Here is a 22,514-nt window from a genome sequence, read left to right on the forward strand (position 1 = left end):
TTTTATTTATTCCTGTTTCCGCGCCGGTTTTCACGCTTGTTTCGTCCCCCGGCTCTCATCTTTGTCCGTCTCAGGCGAAGAACCAAGGAGGAAGACACGGATAAAAGGACGCTGCTCGCCGGTGTTGGTGTTTTTTTATTCGTCCGTTAAAAATCGTGGCGAGGACCGCGAACGCAGCACAATGGGACTAGCCGCGAGGAAAGGTACGTTCAAGGTGCATTCTAAAAGCTGGGTTTTTTTTGTTGTGGCGGGCATGCTGTGACACATTAAGACTCTTTTGTTTTTGCATGTTTGAGCGGCCGGGGACGGAGTTGTAGAGGGAAGTGAACACAGAAGTGGTAACTTGTTTAAGGATGTTGGCTAACTTTGTCAAAGACGTGTCAGTATTTATCAAGCGTGATGCTAGCCATAGGTGGGCGATACTACCACACATTTCTGGTGTCGACCCGATACCGGGTAAATACAGGGCCTGTATCGCTGATACTTTTTGTTACTTGGACATGTATCAGTTTTGTGCCTTTTTTGATGTGTTTTGTTCATCATGATTCTAATCAGTCGATCATATTGGAAGACAAATATTTTAGAAACATAACTGCGAAGGATTCTTTGATAAATATGAGGCAATATCTGCAAAATGTGAACAATTTCAGTGTTAAACACCATTAAAATCCTTTAGCGGTTTGCCTCAAAGCCCTCCTGTGTCCAAGGAGATTGTAAACAAAACAACGATATTGAAGTAAACACACATTTCATGACAAACACGGACAAGAACTGGAAGTTATCGGCCAGATACGGCTACCGCTTCCCCCTCTGGTATCCATCGAGTTTGGATGGACCCCGTCTACGAACGTACTAACTCGTGCTCACGTCATCATCTTTTTTGCTTCGCTCCATTCACCACTGCACGTATACGTTATTCAAGTACCTGTTTACGGTCTTAGTTAATCACGGAGATGTATTGTTTACATCAGAGCACAGCCTGGTGTGTTAATAGAGCAGATTCTGGTCTACATTGTTAGCATGTTGGCTAGTCATGTAAACAAAACAACGATATTGAAGTAAACACACATTTCATGACAAAACGAGAACAGGAAGTTATCGAGCAGATACGGCTACCACTTCCCCTCTGGTATCCATCGAGTTTGGATGGACCCATCTACAAACGTACTAACTCGTGCTCACGTCATCATCTTTTTTGCTTCGCTCCATTCACCACTGCACGTATACGTTATTCAAGTACCTGTTTACGGTCTTAGTTAATCACGGAGATGTATTGTTTACAACAGAGCACAGCCTGGTGTGTTAATAGAGCAGATTCTGGTCTACATTGTTAGCATGTTGGCTAGTCATGTAAACAAAACAACGATATTGAAGTAAACACACATTTCATGACAAACACGGACGAGAACTGGAAGTTATCGGCCAGATACGGCTACCGCTTCCCCTTCTGGTATCCATCGAGTTTGGATGGACACCGTCTACGAACGTACTAACTCGTGCTCACGTCATCATCTTTTTTGCTTCGCTCCATTCACCACTGCACGTATACGTTATTCAAGTACCTGTTTACGGTCTTAGTTAATCGCGGAGATGTATTGTTTACAACAGAGCACAGCCTGGTGTGTTAATAGAGCAGATTCTGGTCTACATTGTTAGCATGTTGGCTAGTCATGTAAACAAAACAACGATATTGAAGTGAACACACATTTCATGACAAACACGGACGAGAACTGGAAGTTATCGGCCAGATACGGCGACCACTTCCCCCTCTGGTATCCATCGAGTTTGGATGGACACCGTCTACGAACGTACTAACTCATTCTCACGTCATCATCTTTTTTGCTTCGCTCCATTCCCCACTACACGTATACGTTATTCAAGTACCTGTTTACGGTCTTAGTTAATCGCGGAGATGTATTGTTTACAACAGAGCACAGCCTGGTGTGTTAATAGAGCAGATTCTGGTCTACATTGTTAGCATGTTGGCTAGTCATGTAAACAAAACAACGATATTGAAGTGAACACACATTTCATGACAAACACGGACGAGAACTGGAAGTTATCGGCCAGATACGGCGACCACTTCCCCCTCTGGTATCCATCGAGTTTGGATGGACACCGTCTACGAACGTACTAACTCATTCTCACGTCATCATCTTTTTTGCTTCGCTCCATTCCCCACTACACGTACACTACCGTTCAAAAGTTTGGGGTCACATTGAAATGTCCTTATTTTTGAAGGAAAAGCACTGTACTTTTCAATGAAGATAACCTTAAACTAGTCTTAACTTGAAAGAAATACACTCTATACATTGCTAATGTGGTAAATGACTATTCCAGCTGCAAATGTCTGGTTTTTGGTGCAATATCTACATAGGTGTATAGAGGCCCATTTCCAGCAGCTATCACTCCAGTGTTCTAATGGTACAATGTGTTTGCTCATTGGCTCAGAAGGCGAATTGATGATTATAAAACCCTTGTGCGATCATGTTCACACATCTGAAAACACTTTAGCTCGTTACAGAAGCTACAAAACTGACCTTCCTTTGAGCAGATTGAGTTTCTGGAGCGTCACATTTGTGGGGTCAATTAAACGCTCAAAATGGCCAGAAAAAGAGAACTTTCATCTGAAACTCGACAGTCTATTCTTGTTCTTAGAAATGAAGGCTATTCCACAAAATTGTTTGGGTGACCCCAAACTTTTGAACGGTAGTGTATAAGTTATTCAAGTACCCGTTTACGGTTTTAGTTAATCACGGAGATGTGTTGTTTACAACAGAGCACAGTGTAGATTCTGATCTACATTGTTGGCCAGTTTGCGCAGTTGGTATAATTCCACTGTGCGCGTGAATGGATTTTTCACTTTGTTTGAAGGGATTTGGTCGCGTACTCTCTGCAGTTGAGTAAATAAAATGGCAGGATTTTTTTTCCATTCACAAGTTAGTATTCTTATTTCCCTATGGCGGTGCTGTTTTTAAGGACATACTACAAAGATGCTTGTCGAAGATCATCTATGTCAGTGGTCCCCAACCTTTTTTGCACCAGGGACCGGTTTAATGTACCGGTAGGCATTATTTTCAGGGACCGGCTTTCCACCTGTGCCGGATAAATACAGCAAGAATAATTGCATGAAAAATACAACTCACTATAACGCTGAATTAGTGTTTCTTTGTAATAGGATAGGATAGGATAGGTCTTTAATTAATTAATGAGATGCAGATGGTCACTTTTCTGTCTGATATGTACATTAATGTGCATTGTATCATGTCACAAAGTTATAACAAATATAACTTCCTATGAGGAGTTTTATTGTAAATCTATAAACAAGCTCATTGGTGTGTCTAGTGCACAGGTGTCTAACTCAAGGTCCTCCACCTCATTTTATATGGCCCGCAAAAGCCTGGAAATAATATATTTCAATAAAACACCTTATATTTTCTTTTTCTACTTTCTTATTTTCTTACTAAAGGTATTAGGTTTTTTTTTCTAGTTTGACAGGGGGAAAAATGGTGTCCAATATTGCAAGAAATATTATATTATCTAACTTTGTTAAACTTTGTTAAAATAAAAATGACCAATGGATTTTACTGTAACATTTAGGGCAGGGGTCACCGACCTTTTTGAAAGCAAGAGCTACTTCTTGAGTGCTGATTAATGCGAAGGGCTACCAGTTTGATACACACTTAAATAAATTGCCAGAAATAGCCAATTTGCTCAATTTACCTTGAACTCTATGTTATTATTAATAATTAATTATATTTACACTTAATTGAACGGTTTAAAAGAGGAGAAAACACGAAAAAAATGACAATTCAATTTTGAAACATAGTTTATCTTCAATTTCGACTCTTTAAAATTCAAAATTCAACTGAAAAAAAGAAGAGAAAAACTAGCTAATTCGAATATTTTTGAAAAAATAAAAAAAATAATTTATGGAACATCATTAGTAATTTTTCCTGATTAAGATTAATTTTAGAATTTTGATGACATGTTTTAAATAGGTTAAAATCCAATCTGCATTTTGTTAGAATATATAACAAATTGGACCAAGCTATATTTCTAACAAAGACAAATCATTATTTCGTCTAGATTTTCCAGAACAACATTTTTGAAAGAAATTCAAAAGACTTTGAAATAAGATTTAAATTTGATTCTACAGATTTTCTAGATTTGCCAGAATATTTTTTTTGGAATTTTAATCATAAGTTTGAAGAAATATTTCACAAATATTCTTCGTCGAAAAAACAGAAGCTAAAATGAAGAATTAAATCAAAATGTATTCATTATTTTTTACAATAAAAAAAAAAAATACTTGAACATTGATTTAAATTGTCAGGAAAGAAGAGGAAGGAATTTAAAAGGTAAAAAGGTATATGTGTTTAAAAATCCTAAAAAGGTTGTATTTTTTTCTCTAAAATTGTCTTTCTGAAAGTTATAAGAAGCAAAGTAAAAAAAATAATGCATTTATTTAAACAAGTTAAGACCAAGTCTTTAAAACATTTTCTTGGATTTTCAAATTCTATTTGAGTTTTGTCTCTCTTAGAATTAAAAATGTCGGGCAAAGCGAGACCAGCTTGCTAGTAAATAAATACAATTTAAAAAATAGAGGCAGCTCACTGGTAAGTGCTGCTATTTGAGCTATTTTTAGAACAGGCCAGCGGGCTACTCATCTGGTCCTTACGGGCTACCTGGTGCCCGCGGGCACCGCGTTGGTGACTCCTGATTTAGGGAGGGTTTTTTTAACGGAATATTACTGAAAGTTGGAAAAAAAACGACCAATGTTTAAAATTCTGTCGACTGATCTGTCAGTTTTTTTTAAAATTTTTGTTGTTTTTTTTTTACTGTAAAATCCACGGTTGATGATTTTATGGTACCACATTTTTTTCTTATGGTAAGTTGCCAAAATAAAATTAAACAGCGGTACTGTATTTCTATTTACAGTAATGTTCTTATTTTCTTACTAAAGGTATTAGGGTTTTTTTTCTAGTTTGACAGGGGGAAAAAATGGTGTCCAATATTGCAAGAAATATTATATTATCTAACTTTGTTGGTGAAAATCCAATTAAATACTTCAATATCTGCTTAACTTATGATTTCGAAGCAAGTCGTCCATCAAATTGTACAGTATAAAAATGACCAATAGATTTTACTGTAACATTTAGGGAGGGTTTTTTTTAACGGAATATTACTGAAAGTTGGAAAAAAACCGACCAATGTTTAAAATTCTGTCGACTGATCTGTCAGGTTTTTTAAAATTTTTTGTTGTTGTTTTTTTTACTGTAAAATCCACGGTTGATGATTTTATGGTACCACATTTTTTTCTTATGGTAAAAAACTGGCATCTAAGTTGCCAAAATAAAATTAAACAGCGGTACTGTATTCCTATTTACAGTAATATGTTCTTATTTTCTTACTAAAGGTATTAGGGTTTTTTTTTCTAGTTTGACAGGGGGGAAAAAATGGTGTCCAATATTGCAAGAAATATTATATTATCTAACTTTGTTGGTGAAAATCCAAATAAATACTTCAATATCTGCTTGACTTAGGATTTCGAAGCAAGTCGTCCATCAAATTGTACACTATAAAAATGACCAATAGATTTTACTGTAACATTTAGGGAGTTTTTTTTTTTACGGAATATTACTGAAAGTTGGAAAAAAACCGACCAATGTTTAAAATTCTGTCGACTGATCTGTCAGGTTTTTTTTTTAATTTTTGTTGTTGTTTTTTTTACTGTAAAATCCACGGTTGATGATTTTATGGAACCACATTTTTTTCTTATGGTAAAAAACTGGCATCTAATTTGCCAAAATAAAATTAAACAGCGGTACTGTATTTCTATTTACAGTAATATGTTCTTATTTTCTTACTAAAGGTATTAGGGTTTTTTTTTCTAGTTTGACAGGGGGAAAAAAATGGTGTCCAATATTGCAAGAAATATTATATTATCTAACTTTGTTGGTGAAAATCCAAATAAATACTTCAATATCTGCTTGACTTAGGATTTCGAAGCAAGTCGTCCATCAAATTGTACACTATAAAAATGACCAATAGATTTTACTGTAACATTTAGGGAGTTTTTGTTTTACGGAATATTACTGAAAGTTGGAAAAAAACCGACCAATGTTTAAAATTCTGTCGACTGATCTGTCAGGTTTTTTTTTAAATTTTTGTTGTTTTTTTTTTTACTGTAAAATCCACGGTTGATGATTTTATGGAACCACATTTTTTTCTTATGGTAAAAAACTGGCATCTAATTTGCCAAAATAAAATTAAACAGCGGTACTGTATTTCTATTTACAGTAATATGTTCTTATTTTCTTACTAAAGGTATTAGGGTTTTTTTTCTAGTTTGACAGGGGGGAAAAATGGTGTCCAATATTGCAAGAAATATTATATTATCTAACTTTGTTGGTGAAAATCCAAATAAATACTTCAATATCTGCTTAACTTAGGATTTCGAAGCGAGTCGTCCATCAAATTGTACACTATAAAAATGACCAATAGATTTTACTGTAACATTACGCTTCGAGCTCATGTAAGATAGACTGATGCAAAGTGGAAAAGTGTTCTGTGGTCTGACGAGTCCACATTTCAAATTGTTTGTGGAAACTGTGGACGTTGCGTCCTCCGGAACACAGAGGAAAAGAACCATCCGGATTGTTCTAGGCGCAAACTTGAAAAGCCAGCATGTGTGATGGTATGGGGGTGTATTAGTGCCCAAGACATGGGTAACCTACACATCTGTGAAGGCACCATTAATGCTGAAAGCTACATACAGGTTTTGGAGCAACATATGTTGCCATCCATATGGACGCCCCCGCTTATTTCAGCAAGACAATGCCAAGCCCCTGATTGTAAATAATGTAAATAATTCAATGTGATTATCTTGTGTGATGACTGTATTATGATGATAGTATATATTTGATAGTATATATCTGTATCATGAATCAATTTAAGTGGACCCCGACTTAAACAAGTTGAAAAACTTATTCGGGTGTTACCATTTAGTGGTCAATTGTACGGAATATGTACTTCACTGTGCAATCTACTAATAAAAGTTTCAATCAATCAATCAAACAACAGTGTGGCTTCATCATAGTAAAAGAGTGCGGGTACTAGACTGGCCTGCCTGTAGTCCAGACCTGTTTCCCATTGAAAATATAGGTGCAATATGAAGGCTAAATTATGAGAAGGGAGACTGTTGAACAACTTAAGCTGTACATCAAGCAAGAATGGGAAAGAATTCCACTTCAAAAATGTGTCTCCTCAGTTCCCAAACCTTTACTGAGTGTTGTTAAAAGGAAAGGCCATGTAACACAGTGGTAAAAATGCCCCTCTGACAACTTTTTTTGCAATGTGTTGCTGCCATTAAATTCTAAGTTAATGATTATTTGCAAAAAAAAATGAAGTTTCTCAGTGTGAACATGAAATATCTTGTCTTTGCAGTCTATTCAATTGAATATAAGTTGAAAGGGATTTGTTGTATTCTCTTTCTATTTACCATTTACACAACGTGACAACTTCACTGCTTTTGGGTTTTGCATTATTATTATTATTTAATGTCAAGATGAATGCTTTTAAGAAACTAATTTAAGTATGGTAGAGCTTTGTGACGTGCACATGTCATCCTTTTTGTTTAGAAGCCATGCTAGCAAGATCTATGTGGACTCCCACCTTTTATTCCAGGCGGGGTATTTACATCTAAAGATTTACTGGACTTTTCCCTCTGCCTTTCGATTCCGGGCCCGAACAAATGCTGCAGGACCGAGCGCTGTCGCGGCTGACTAATGTTGTGATGGTGGAAAAAAAAACAAAAAAAAGGCGGAGGTACATTACACACATGCACTCTTGGTTGCTAAGGACGTCTCCATCTTTGTCTGCACTCTTTTCCATTGCTTTGATTCACCAGGCTTTGAAGGCTCTTGGCTACATTTCCAATGTCCTCGCCCGCCAGCGTCTCTAAATCAATCGATTTTGTGTCGCATAAAAAGAACTCGAAATTAAGAGAAACAATTTGTTCATCCCGTGCAGCTATTTTCCATTTTGAAGCAAACGGAGCCACATGGTCCCTTGCTAATAATGGCCGGTTCTTGCTGCAGAGATGACATGGTGTTGGGGGAAGGGGGCTCTCGCTAGCTTTAATTGGACGGTACATCATCTTGGCAGATGCGCTGGTGTACGTCGCTGTTGATGAATAGATAATATCAGTGGGTCTCGTTTCCTAGCGGGATCTGCGGGACTTTCCTTTTGCACCGTTCTACCTCGTCTGTGTCGTCGTTTTAGATCTTTAGGGCGGCTAAGGTGACACAATAAATGCCGGGATGCTGCTAATTTTGTTCTTATTTGGAAATAAATTAGAGCTGCAACTAACGATTAATTTGATAATCGATTAATCTGTCGATTATTACTTCGATTAATCGATTAATAATCGGATAAAAGAGACAAACTACATTTCTATCCTATCCAGTGTTTTATTGGAAAAAAAACAGCATACTGGCACCATACTTATTTTGATTATCGTTTCTCAGCTGTTTGTAAATGTTGCAGTTTATAAATAAAGGTTTAGTAAAAAAAAAAAAAAAAAAATTTTTGTTAAAAAAAAAAAACTGCGCATAGCATAGATCCAACGAATCGGTGACTAAATTAATCGGAAACTATTTTAATAATCGATTTTAATCAATTTAATCGATTAGTTGTTGCAGCCCTAAAATAAATCCGACTGCATATCAAGGAAATGGAAATAGTGTTGGAGAGTAGGGATCCTCAAACTGTGGTACGCCAAAGAAACACTTAAATATCCCAACAGCGTTACTTTTCAAATTCTGTGTCATGTTTCCGGACTTTAAAGCGCGCCGGTATATAAGCCGCACCCACTAAATTTGAGGAGAAATAAGTATTTTTCCATATGTTAGCCGCACCGGACTATAAGCCGCAGATATATATACGTTGTGAAATTAGTTTTTTACACACAAATATTTTGTAAATGTTTATTTATGTACCTTAAAGGCCTACTGAAAGCCACTACTAGCGACCACGCAGTCTGATAGTTTATATATCAATGATGAAATCTTAACATTGCAACACATGCCAATACGGCCGGGTTAACTTATAAAGTGCAATTTTAAATTTCCCGCTAAACTTCCGGTTGAAAACGTCTAGATATGATGACGTATGCGCGTGACGTCAATCGTTGAAACGGAAGTATTGGTACACCATTGAAACCAATACAAAAAGCTCTGTTTTCATCTCAAAATTCCACAGTATTCTGGACATCTGTGTTGGTGAATCTTTTGCAATTTGTTTAATGAACAATGGAGACTGCAAAGAAGAAAGTTGTAGGTGGGATCGGTGTAATAGAGGCTGGCTGCAGCAACACAACCAGGAGGACTTTGACTTGGATAGCAGACGCGCTATCCGACGCTACCTGCCGACCGCACGGATGATTGGGTGAAGTCCTTCCGTCGATCGCTGGAACGCAGGTGAGCACGGGTGTTGATGAGCAGATGAGGCCTGGCTGGCGTAGTTGGAGCGCTAATGTTTTTATCAAAGCTCAGTGAGGTCCCGTTGCTAAGTTAGCTTCAATGGCGTCGTTAGCAACAGCATTGTTAAGCTTCGCCAAGCTGGAAAGCATTAACCGTGTAGTTACATGTCCATGGTTTAATAGTATTGTTGATTTTCTGTCTATCCTTCCAGTCAGAGGCTTATTTCTTCTGTTTCTATCTGCATTTAAGCACGATGCTATCACGTTAGCTCCGTAGCTAAAGAGCTTCGCCGATGTATTGTCGTGGAGATAAAAGTCACTGTGAATGTCCATTTGGCGTTCTCGACTCTCATTTTCAAGAGGATATAGTATCCCAGGTGGTTTAAAATACAAATCCGTGATCCACAATAGAAAAAGGAGAGAGTGTGGAATCCAATGAGCCAGCTTGTACCTAAGTTACGGTCAGAGCGAAAAAAGATGCGTCCTGCACTGCACTCTAGTCCTTCACTCTCACATTCCTCATCCACGAATCTTTCATCCTGGCTCAAATTAATGGGGTAATCGTCGCTTTCTCGGTCCGAATCGCTCTCGCTGCTGGTGTAAACAATGGGGAAATGCGAGGAGCCTTTCAACCTGTGACGTCACGCTACTTCCGGTACAAGCAAGGCTTTTTTTTATCAGCGAGCAAAAGTTGCGAACTTTATCGTCGATTTTCTCTACTAAATCCTTTCAGCAAAAATATGGCAATATCGCGAAATGATCAAGTATGACACATAGAATGGATCTGCTATCCCCGTTTAAATAAAAAAAATCATTTCAGTAGGCCTTTAAAACCTGTAAAGTCTTAGTGGCCACATGCGTGGACAGCACCTTTTAGCTCTTATTTCCAAAATTGTGTACACTACTGAATTGGGGTCTTATAGCCACTTATGTGGACACTTATACTGCCATCTGGTGGTGTCAAAAGAGTATAACATACAATGGAATTTGGAAAATAAAAAGTGTAAAAATAAGAATTAGCATGTCACTACACATGAAGTACACGTTTGTGTACTTATGGACTAAGTACATCATATAAAAAGATGATTCTTAGTTTTTATTCTAATTAGGGTCCAATGAGCCCAAATAGCAAAGAGAAATGAAAAAAAAGCATGTAAACAAACAGCTTGGGCCTTAAGAGGTTAATTGTTTCCAAACGGTGTCTGTGACACGGCAGTAAAACAGCTGATCAAACAAAACAGAAGCCGGCTCTCCATTCAGCTAAACAAACTCAATAACTCCGCGGTGACGTTTTGGTGATTTTCCACAACTGAAAAAATGCAAACTGAATGCCGTTGTAAGTTAATAATACTAACACAGACACGTAAATGTGTTAGCATATTAGCTCATGCTAAAAAACGCCGGCTTTATTACAATATGACAGCATGTAACAAATATGCATGAAAACACTCCTACAGACATCACACATGGGACGGTTTATTAAGTAAGAATTGTTTTAGTTATATTGTAAAACGTACAATCGTTGCTTGGAGTGATAAATGAAGAACCTTTACGAGTAGAAACGTTATGGATGGCTAGAAGACGGACTTCCGGTTGAAAGCTCAGTCTAAACAGACGGGTATCATAGCACAAACGATAACACACCTATTCAGTGTCTTTGCTTTTTTATACTATATAATTTGCATTATGGTTGTCAGCAAAGAAAAACCTTAAACTAGCCGCAGTGTTGAAAGAGTAAGCGTGATGAATTTATTTTGTTTAGTTTTATAAATGGAATCAAATGAATAAGTGAAAATAAAAATACAGCCTCGTCACATTAGTCATAATTTTTGCGCTTATAAAATGTCTCTATGAGGTTAGCTCCAAACTTACTCTGTTTGAAATTGTCATTACAACTGAGAAACAGTCTTTGGTGGCCCCTGCCCTATGGTTAAGAATTTCCATAGATTATCCGATTACTGAAATATTTGATGGCAGCCGCCCGACAACAAACACTCTCACAAGGTCCAAATTGGGGAGTTATTTTTTCAGCTCCAACTGACCTCACAGACGCCACTGTAGCTGCAAAATGTCAACTATCTTGAAAATGCAGACATGTCGCGGTGGAACGAGAATGTCTTATTTGGCCAGAAATGTGCTACTAACTCATCGACAACTGAAAAGATGTCTGCTGTTGTCGCATTTTGGCGAGCACAAGACCCGCCGCACAAGTCTCAGTCCGTACTGTATGTCAATAATGTTATCTCATCTCCTTTGATCACCATTACTTGGGAACATGAAACAAGTACGCCGGTTCTCACATTGGATGTTTGGGTGGCTCAATATTCTGCACAGTTTGCGTACTTCCATGTACGGTAATACTAGAATTTGCAATTTCGGTCCGAATTGCCTGTGGATGCCCTGTATACGTGAACGGCCGACATGCGGAACTGAAATGCTCGAATGTCCAGGGTGAGTGGAGTGTGTGGATGTTGAAACGGTTCCAATCGGTTGAAAAATGTGGAATATAGAAAGGTTTGTATATTGCCCGTTCATTTTCAATCGGGGGAAATTCCTGGTATTTCCTGGTAATCTGGGAATTTTTGGAACCGGGAAAATGCTGACTTGAATGTCCAGGGTGGGTGGAGTGTGTGGATGTTGGAATGGTTCTAATAGTTTGAGAAATGTGGAATATGGAGAGGTTTGTATATTGCACGTTCATTTTCAATCGGGGGAAATTCCTGGTAATCTGGGAATTTTTGGAACCGGGAAAATGCTGACTTGAATGTCCAGGGTGAGTGGAGTGTGTGGATGTTGAAACGGTTCCAATCGGTTGAGAAATGTGGAATATGGAGAGGTTTGTATATTGCCCGTTCATTTTCAATCATGGGAAATTCCTGGTAATCTGGGAATTTTTGGAACCGGGAAAATGCTGACTTGAATGTCCAGGGTGGGTGGAGTGTGTGGATGTTGAAACGGTTCCAATCGATTGAGAAATGTGGAATATGGAGAGGTTTGTATATTGCCCGTTCATTTTCAATCGGGGGAAATTCCTGGTAATCTGGGAATTTTTGGAACTGGGAAAATGCTGACTTGAATGTCCAGGGTGGCTGGAGTGTGTGGATGTTGAAACGGTTCCAATCGGTTGAGAAATGTGGAATATGGAGAGGTTTGTATATTGCCCGTTCATTTTCAATCATGGGAAATTCCTGGTAATCTGGGAATTTTTGGAACCGGGAAAATGCTGACTTGAATGTCCAGGGTGGGTGGAGTGTGTGGATGTTGAAACGGTTCCAATCGGTTGAGAAATGTGGAATATGGAGAGGTTTGTATATTGCCCGTTCATTTTCAATCGGGGGGAAATTCCTGGTAATCTGGGAATTTTTGGAACCGGGAAAATGCTGACTTGAATGTCCAGGGTGGGTGGAGTGTGTGGATGTTGGAATGGTTCTAATAGTTTGAGAAATGTGGAATATGGAGAGGTTTGTATATTGCCCGTTCATTTTCAATCGGGGGAATTTCCTGGTAATCTGGGAATTTTTGGAACCGGGAAAATACTGACTTGAATGTCCAGGGTGAGTGGAGTGTGTGGATGTTGAAACGGTTCCAATCGGTTGAGAAATGTGGAATATGGAGAGTTTTGTATATTGCCCGTTCATTTTCAATCGGGGGAAATTCCTGGTAATCTGGGAATTTTTGGAACCGGGAAAATGATGACTTGAATGTCCAGGGTGAGTGGAGTGTGTGGATGTTGAAACGGTTCCAATCGGTTGAGAAATGTGGAATATGGAGAGTTTTGTATATTGCCCGTTCATTTTCAATCGGGGGGAAATTCCTGGTAATCTGGGAATTTTTGGAACCGGGAAAATGCTGACTTGAATGTCCAGGGTGAGTGGAGTTTGTGGATGTTGGAACAGTTCAAATATGCAGTCGATTATATATTTCCCGTTCATTGTCAATGGGGAGAAAATTACTGGAAATTCCGGGAATTTTGGAAAGGGACAACATGTTTTGCGTTCGACATATGTGAAGAGCAGTGTGCATGAAGGTTTGGAATCGGGTAAAAAAATGGTGCAACATTTTGAGATTTTTTTGGGCATGGTGTAACTATGAATACGTCCATTCATTTGAATGGGAATTTCCTAGGAAATTTGGGAATTTCGGGAAAAACTGGAATTTTTGAAAATATACAGTAGGTAACACAAAAATTGTCCTAGATGACCCGAATGGGTTGGTGTTGGAATTTTTGATGTTGACGTATTAACAGTTTGAATTTATCGGTATTTCGGAATTCCTGGAAAACCGGGACTTTGTATGAAAATGTTAGTTATGTTGTCCCAATTACGAAGAATGTTTTGAAAGTGGAATGGTCAAAAGCAGTTGAAAATGTGGACTGTCAAAACTTTCCAAGAGGTGGAAATAGGGCTTTGGAAAACCGGAAATTCTGGGAATTTCTGGAATTTTTTTAAACCTGGAAAATGGTTGTTTGATTGTCCAGGGTGAGTGGAGTGTGTGGATGTTGGATGAGAAATGTGGGATATGCAGTCGATTGTATATTTCCCATTCATTGTCAATGGGGAGAAAATTACCCGGAATTCTGGGAAAATTGGGAATTTTGGGAAAGGGACATGTTTTGCGTTCGACTTATGTGAAGAGCAGTGTGGGGTAATGGTTAAAAGGTCGGAATCAGGTCAAAAATGGTGAAAACTTTTGGGTTTATTGGGCATGGTGTAACTCTGAATACGTCCATTCATTTCCAATGGGAATTTCGGGAAAAACTGGAATTTTTGAAAATATAGGTAACACAACAATTGTCCTAGATGATCCGAATGGGTTGTTGTTGGAATTTTTGATGTTGACGTAACAGTTTGATTTTATATCGGTATTTCGGAATTCCTGGAAAACCGGGACTTTGTATGAAAATGTTAGTTTTGTTGTCCCAATTAAGAAGAATGTTTTGAAGGTGGAATGGTCGAAAGCGGTTGAAAAGTGTGGACTGTGAAAACTTTCCAGGGAGAGATGGAAAAAGGGCTTTGGAAAAGGAGGATTTATCCTTCGGATGAGTCCGATAACTTAATGAAATAGCTCCGGTATATAAGCCGCACCCACCAAATTTAAAAAATATATATATTTTCCCACATATTAGCCGCACCTGACTATAAGCTGCAGATGTATACGTTGTAAAGTGAGTAATTTATACAGAAAGATTTTGTAAATGTTAATTTGCATGCCTTAGTTGTTTCCAAACGGTGTCTGTAACACGGCAGTAAAACGGCTGATCAAACAAAACAGAAGTCATGGTCATGGACCCACTAGCTGCAGAAGCTAGCTCTCCAATCAGCTAAACAGACTCAATAACTTCACGGTGACGTTTTGGTGAATTTACTAAAGAATTTGTGAAGCTGAAACAATACAAGAAGAATGCCATCGTAAGTTAATAATACTAACACGGACGCTCGAAGCTTGTTAGCATATTAGCCAATGCTAACGACGCTAGTGTCATTACATTACAATAGCGCGTACAAATATGCATGAAAACACTCCTGCGGACATCACACATGGGACGGTTTAGTAAGTAAGAATAGTTTCGGTTACATTGTAAAACTTACAAACGTCGCTTGGAGTGATGAATGAAGAATGTAGAAAACGCTACGGAGGATTAGGAGACGGAACAGCACTTGTACCTCCGGTTAAAAGCTTTAAACAGCAGGGGAGCGAACTCGTCCGAAACATGGCGCCATAGCACAAACAATAACGCCAGTCAGGTTTAATGAAAACTATTTGCATAAAGGCCGTCAGCGAAAACAAATCCATAAATTAATCGCTCCATTTTATAAGCCGTAGGATTCAAAGCGTTGGGAAAAAAGTAGCGGCTTATAGTATGGAATTTACAGTATTTTAATTTTCCTGGTTTCCCATTCGGAAAACCGCTTTAAAATCCGAACCAATTAATCCCAGAACAAATAATTAGACTGCTGACGTGTTCCACTGTATATTATAAAAATATTAAACATGAAAACTACTCTTAACATGTGAAAAAAAAAAAAAAGACATATAGTTTAGGTGCAAATAGTTTCAGACATGCTTCAACAAGTTAAATCACATGTTTGCTGTTGCACAATGCAACATGTTTGAAAAGGAGTAGGAGGAATCCGAGCTTATTTAATACTACCCCTAGGGGTTTTTGTGTGTGAAATAATTGAATGAACACGATGGCTGAAACTGTTTTACTCCATGGAAAAAAGGGCCTGTAGAAAATAATTTAGCCAGAATATTCCGACATGTAAGGACTTGCTTAGATTGTCTTTTATTCATTTTTTTGCCGGTGTGCTCATAAGGAAGACATTTTTACGACGGCACACTTCACTGAGATGATCTCAGCTCGTGCTGCTTTTTGTTGAGATGGGATCAGCAGAATCCACTTTCAATCCAGCGTCGCTTCACGGAAATCCAAGGCAGATTTGAAAGGCCGGTGCGCTCACATGGTGGGCATATGAGCGCAGAGGAATGGAGAGAAGGTCAGGGCGGAGAAATGTGCCACCATTGTACGCACACCACTGTTTACACAATATCTGTACCGGTTACAAAATGTATTTTGATACTTTTCAATATACAGGGGACCACAAAACATGTCACTAAAGGCTTTATTTGACCAGAAAATCGTATGATACATTAAACATGTTTGTTATTGCAATCAAATCAATAACTGATTAGATTGCAAGTTACTGTGATGTAGAAAAATTCCACATTTTTGCCAAATTTTCAGGAGATAAAATGCAAATTATGACTCTCCTCCAGACCTGCACACGTGTAATAAAGGTGTTTATAAACACAACATGTGCGCCGCATTAATCATTATGTCACTACTTGGCCGCCGCTTCCTAAAAAATAATGTAAAAAAACATCTTAAAAGCCTACTGAAATGTGATTTTCTTAAATAAACAGGGATAGCAGATCCATTCTATGTGTCTTGATCATTTCGCGATATTGCCATATTTTTGCTGAAAGGATTAAGTAGAGAACGTCGACGATAAAGTTCGCAACTTTTGGTCGCTGATAAAAATGCCTTGCCTGTACCGGAAGTAGCGTGACGTCACAGGTTGTGGAGCTCCTCACATTTCCCCATTGTTTACAATCATGGCCACCAAGCAGCGAGAGCAATTTGTACCGAGAAAGTGACGATTTCCCCATTAATTCGAGCGAGGATGAAAGATTTGTGGATGAGGAAAGTGAGAGTGAAGGACTAGAGGGCAGTGGAAGCGATTCAGATAAGGAAGATGCTGTGAGAGGCGGGTGGGACCTGATATTCAGCTGGGAATGACTAAAACAGTAAATAAACACAAGACATATTTATACTCTATTAGCCACAACACAACCAGGCTCATATTTAATATGCCACAAATTAATCCCACATAACAAACACCTCCTCCCTCCCGTCCATATAACCCGCCAATACAAATCAAACACCCGCACAACACACTCAATCCCACAGCCCAAAGTACCGTTCACCTCCGCAAAGTTCATACAGCACATATATTTCCCCAAAGTTACGTACGTGACATGCACATAGCGGCACGCACGTACGGGCAAGCGATCAAATGTTTGGAAGCCGCAGCTGCGTACTCACGGTACCGCGTATCCAACTCAAAGTCCTCCTGGTAAGAGTCTCTGTTGTCCCAGTTCTCCACAGGCCAATGGTAAAGCTTGACTGTCATCGTTCGGGAATGTAAACAATGAAACACCGGCTACGACGTAGCCGCTACGTGTTTGTGTTGCTGCAGCCGGCCACTAATACACCGCTTCCCACCTACAGCTTTCTTCTTTGCTATCTCCATTGTTCATTAAACAAATTGCAAAAGATTCACCAACACGGATGTCCAGGATACTGTGGAATTTTGCGATGAAAACAGACGACTTAACAGCTGGCCACAATGCTGTCCCTACAATCCGTGACGTCACGCGCAAACGTCATCCTACCGAGACGTTTTCAGCAGGATATATTGCGGGAAATTTAAAATTGCACTTTACTAATCTAACCCGGCCGTATTGGCATGTGTTGCAATGTTAAGATTTCATCATTGATATATAAACTATCAGACTGCGTGGTCGGTAGTAGTGGCCTACTGAAAGCCACTACTAGCGACCACGCAGTCTGATAGTTTATACATCAATGATGAAATCTTAACATTGCAACACATGCCAATACGGCCGGGTTAACTTATAAAGTGACATTTTAAATTTCCCGCCACACTTCCGGTTGAAAAAGCCTTCGGAGGATGAGTATGCGCGTGACGTCAATCATTGAACCGGAAGTATTGAATACAATACAAAACAGCTCTGTTTTCATTTCATAATTCCACAGTATTCTGGACATCTGTGTTGGTGAATCTTTTGCAATTTGTTTAATGAACAATGGAGGCTGCAAAGAAGAACGTTGTAGGTGGGTCGGTGTATTAGCGGCTGGCTGTAGCAACACAACAAGGACTACTTACTTGGATAGCAGACGCGCTAGCCGATGCTAACCGGCCACCGCACGGATGATCGAGTGAAGTCCTTCGTCGCGCCGTTGATCGCTGGAACGCAGGTGAGCACGGGTGTTGATGAGCTGGGCAGATGATGGCTGGCTGGCGTAGGTGGAGCGCTAATGTTTTTATCATAACTCTGTGAGGTCCGTTTGCTAAGTTGCTAAGTCAGCCTTAGCGTCGTTAGCAACAGCATTGTTAAGCTTTTCCAGGCTGAGATCTATTAACCGTGTAGTTACATGTACATGGTTTAATAGTATTGTTGATCTTCTGTCTATCCTTCCAGTCAGGGATTTATGTATTTTGTTTCTATCTGCATTTGAGACAGATGCTATCACGTTAGCTCATGCTGCTTCGTCGATGTGTTGTCGTGGAGATAAAAGGCACTGAATGTCCATTTCGCGTTCTCGACTCTCATTTTCAAGAGGATATAGTATCCGAGGTGGTTTAAAATACAAATCCGTGATCCACAATAGAAAAAGGAGAGAGTGTGGAATCCAATGAGCCAGCTTGTACCTAAGTTACGGTCAGAGCGAAAAAAAATATGTATTTCACTGCATTCTAGTCCGTCACTCTAACGTTCCTCATCCACGAATCTTTCATCCTCGCTCAAATTAATGGGGTAATGGTCCGAATAGCTCTAGCTGCGTTGAAAACAATAGGAAAATATGAGGGAGTGAACAACTGACAACGTCACGCTACTTCCGGTAGGAGCAAGGTTTTTTTTTTTATCAGAGACCAAAAGTTGCGAACTTTATCGACGTTGTTCTATACTAAATCCTTTCAGCAAAAATATGGCAATATCGCAAAATGATCAAGTATGACACATAGAATGGATCTGCTATCCCCGTTTAAATAAAAAAAATTCATTTCAGTAGGCCTTTAAAGCGTTGTCCAGCTGTTTACAGATGCATAATATTACCGTTTAGCTCAATTTGATCAGCTCCAAATATGGATTATCAGCCTTTTTGACTACTAATAATCGGGATAATAGTGCTCTGTGTGGGTGTTGACTCGCACGCGTCTCGGCTCATATTACCAGCAATGTCACCACGGCGTGCCGTCATGTTCATGGAAGAAAAGGAAAAAAGTACCGGTATTTTTCAAAGGCAGTATAGTACCTTTTTTTAAATTTATTAGTAGCGGTGTGCCGTACAGTCCTCGCACAAATACTTGTACTTTTTCATAAAACTGCTAAATGAGCTGTGCCATGTCGGGGCTTCTCCGACCTTCCCTTCACACGCCGGGCAGATGGAGAGATTGAGCAAAGAGCAGCGAGAGGCTGTAAAGTCATCAATTCCTCAAACTCCTCGGCAACTCGGCCCGCTGAATTTATGGCTTTTATAAATAGCCCCAGCTGTAATGACAGGGTGGAAGCGAGGAAAAGGGCCGACCGTTTTTCGGGATGGCCTACTTTTTTACCTCGCTGCTCGTTCTTCACGCGCTTGAAAGCGTATCAGGTCAAGATGCTCGCCGTCAAAGCCCGGTTGTGACGGCGCCCGTGTTTAGAGGGGGATTATACATGCAACCCGAGCACAGATTTTCCTCGATTTGAGAGTTTTCCACAGTGAAGCGCAAAGTTGTCTGCCTGTGTAACGGAACACCACGCACAAAAAGCCAAAATCAGGGAAGTTGGCACGTTGTGTAATTCGTAAATAAAAACAGAATACAACTTATATATTCAATTGAATGGACTGCAAAGACGAGATATTTCATGTTCACACTGAGAAACTTCATTTTGTTTTGCAAATAATCATGAACTTAGAATTTAATGGCAGCAACACATTGCAAAAAAGGGCACTTTTACCACTGTGTTACATGGCCTTTCCTTTTAACAACACTCGGTAAGTGTTTGGGAACTGAGGAGACACATTTTTGAAGTGGAATTATTTCCCATTCTTGCTTGATGTACAGCTTAAGTTGTTCAACAGTCTCCCTTCTCATATTTTAGCCTTCATATTGCACCACACATTTTTATTGGGAGACAGGTCTGGACTACAGGCAGGCCAGTCTAGTACCCGCACACTTTTACTATGAAGCCACGCTGTTGTAACCCGTGGCTTGGCATTGTCTTGCCGAAATAAGCAGGGGCGTCCATATGGATGGCAACATATGTTGCTCCAAAACCTGTACTTACCTTTCAACACTAATGGTGCCTTCACAGATGTGTAAGTTACCCATGCCTTGGGCACTAATACACCCCCATACCATCACACAAGCTGCCTAGAACAGTCCGGATGGTTCTTTTCCTCTTTGTTCCGAAGGACACGACATCCACAGTTTCCAAAAACAATTTGGAAATGTGGACTCGTCAGACCACAGGACACTTTTCCACTTTGCATCAGTCCATCTTAGATGAGCTCGGGCCCAGCGAAGCGTTTCTGGGTGTTGTTGATAAATGGCTTTGGCTTTGCATAGTAGAGTTTTAACTCGCACTAACAGATGTAGCGACCAACTGTAGTTACTGACAGTGGCTTTCTGAAGTGTCCCTGAGCCCATGTGGTGATATCCTTTACACACGGATGTCGCTTGTTGATGCAGTACCGCCTGAGGGATCCAAGGTCCGTGATATCATGGCTTACGTGCAGTGATTCCTCCAGATTCTCTGAACCTTTTGATGATATTACGGACCATAAATGGTGAAACCCCTAAATTCCTTGCAATAGCTGGTTGAGAAATGTTGTTCTTAAACTGTTCAACAATTTGCTCAGGCATTTGTTGACAAAGTGGTGACCCTCGCCCCATCCTTGTTTGTGAATGACTGAGCATTTCATGGAATCTACTTTTATACCCAATCATGGCACCCACCTGTTCCCAATTAGCCTGTTCACCTGTGGGATGTTCCAAATAAGTCTTTGATGAGCATTCCTCAACTTTCTCAGTCTTTTTTGCCACTTGTGCCAGCTTTTTTGAAACATGTTGCCGGCATAAAACTCCAAATGAGCTAATATTTGCAAAAAATAACAAAGTTTACCAGTTAGAACGTTAAGCATCTTGTCTTTGCAGTCTATTCAATTGAATATAAGTTGAAAAGGATTTGTAAATCATTGTATTCTGTTTCATTTACCATTTACACGACGTACCAACTTCACTGCTTTTGTGTTTTGTGGAAGCACTTTCTTTGAAATGTTATTAATTGAAGTACAGTACAGGCCAACTGTTTGGACACACCTCATTCCCAACACAACTAATGGTCCCAATCCCATTGATAAAGCAAGACATTCCACCAATCAACCTTGATAAGGCACACCTGTGAAGTGAAAACCATTTCAGGTGACTACCTCTTGAAGCTCATGGAGAGAATGCCAAGAGTGTGCAAAGCGGTAATCAGAGCAAAGGGTGGCAATTTTGAAGAAACTGGAATACAAAACATGTTTTCAGTTATTTCCCCCTTTTTTGTTAAGTACATAACTCCACGTGTTCATTCATAGTTTTGATGTGACAATCTACAATGTAAATAGTCATGACAATAAAGAAAATGCATTGAATGAGAAGGTGTGTCCAAACTGTATATCTCAATCGACTTGCTTCGCAGTTTGAAGGAAGACGGTTCTTCAGTGGAACGAGTCTAACGTCCCTTCATGGAGTTATTTGGATGTGGCTCTGCTCTAACTGTTGAATTGGGCTTCTAGAATTTGGAGGATTCAAACAGGAAGAGACTGTTATGGCAACCACTACTTGGAATGTTCACAAGCGGCTCACTGTCCATGATGTAAGCACTGGATGCTGAACAAATGATAAATACTCGAGCCATACTTTAGCCAACTCACAGGGTTTTTTCCTCAGTGTGAATGAGGCCTGCGTCGTAAAATTTCAGTAACGATTTTTTTCCCCAAATTTTTTCCCTTCTTACTTTTTAAAGGCCTACTGAAATGAATTTGTTTTATTTAAACGGGGATAGCAGATCCATTCTATGTGTCATACTTGATCATTTCGCGATATTGCCATATTTTTGCTGAAAGGATTTAGTAGAGAAAATCGACGATAAAGTTCGCAACTTTTGCTGCTGATAAAAAAAAGCCTTGCCTGTACCGGAAGTAGCGTGACGTCACAGGAGCTAGTATTCCTCACAATTCCCCGTTGTTTACAATGGAGCGAGAGAGATTCGGACAGAGAAAGCGACGATTACCCCATTCATTTGAGCGAGGATGAAAGATTCGTGGATGAGGAACGTTAGAGTGAAGGACTAGAGAAGCAGTGCAGGGTGTATCTTTTTTCGCTCTGATCGTAACTTAGGTACAAGGTCTCATTGGATTCCACACACTCTCCTTTTTCTATTGTGGATCACGGATTTGTATTTTAAACCACCTCGGATACTATATCCTCTTGAAAATGAGAGTCGAGAACGCGAAATGGACATTCACAGTGACTTTTATCTCCACGACAATACATCGTTGACGCACTTTAGCTACGGAGCTAACGTGATAGCATCAGGCTCAAATGCAGATAGAAACTAAATAAAAAAAACCTGACTGGATGGATAGACAGAAGATCAACAATACTATTAAACCATGGACATGTAAATACAC

General features: G+C 39.4%; 1 protein-coding gene across 7 annotated transcripts in view; it reads left to right on the forward strand.

Moving 5' to 3' along the window:
• The window catches only part of si:zfos-588f8.1, a 207,002-nt gene that overhangs the window by 246 nt on the left and 184,242 nt on the right, over positions 1 to 22,514 (forward strand). For 6 of the 7 annotated variants that reach the window (XM_062027755.1, XM_062027759.1, XM_062027753.1 and 3 more), the window contains exon 2: positions 75 to 203. The gene's annotated coding sequence lies outside the window, so the exon portion shown is untranslated. Of the gene's footprint in view, positions 204 to 22,514 lie in introns of all 7 variants that reach the window. The other variant, XM_062027754.1, reaches the window with a different exon arrangement.

Source organism: Entelurus aequoreus, linkage group LG19, assembly GCF_033978785.1.
Source record: "Entelurus aequoreus isolate RoL-2023_Sb linkage group LG19, RoL_Eaeq_v1.1, whole genome shotgun sequence".
NCBI classification, from domain to species: Eukaryota; Metazoa; Chordata; class Actinopteri; order Syngnathiformes; family Syngnathidae; genus Entelurus; species Entelurus aequoreus.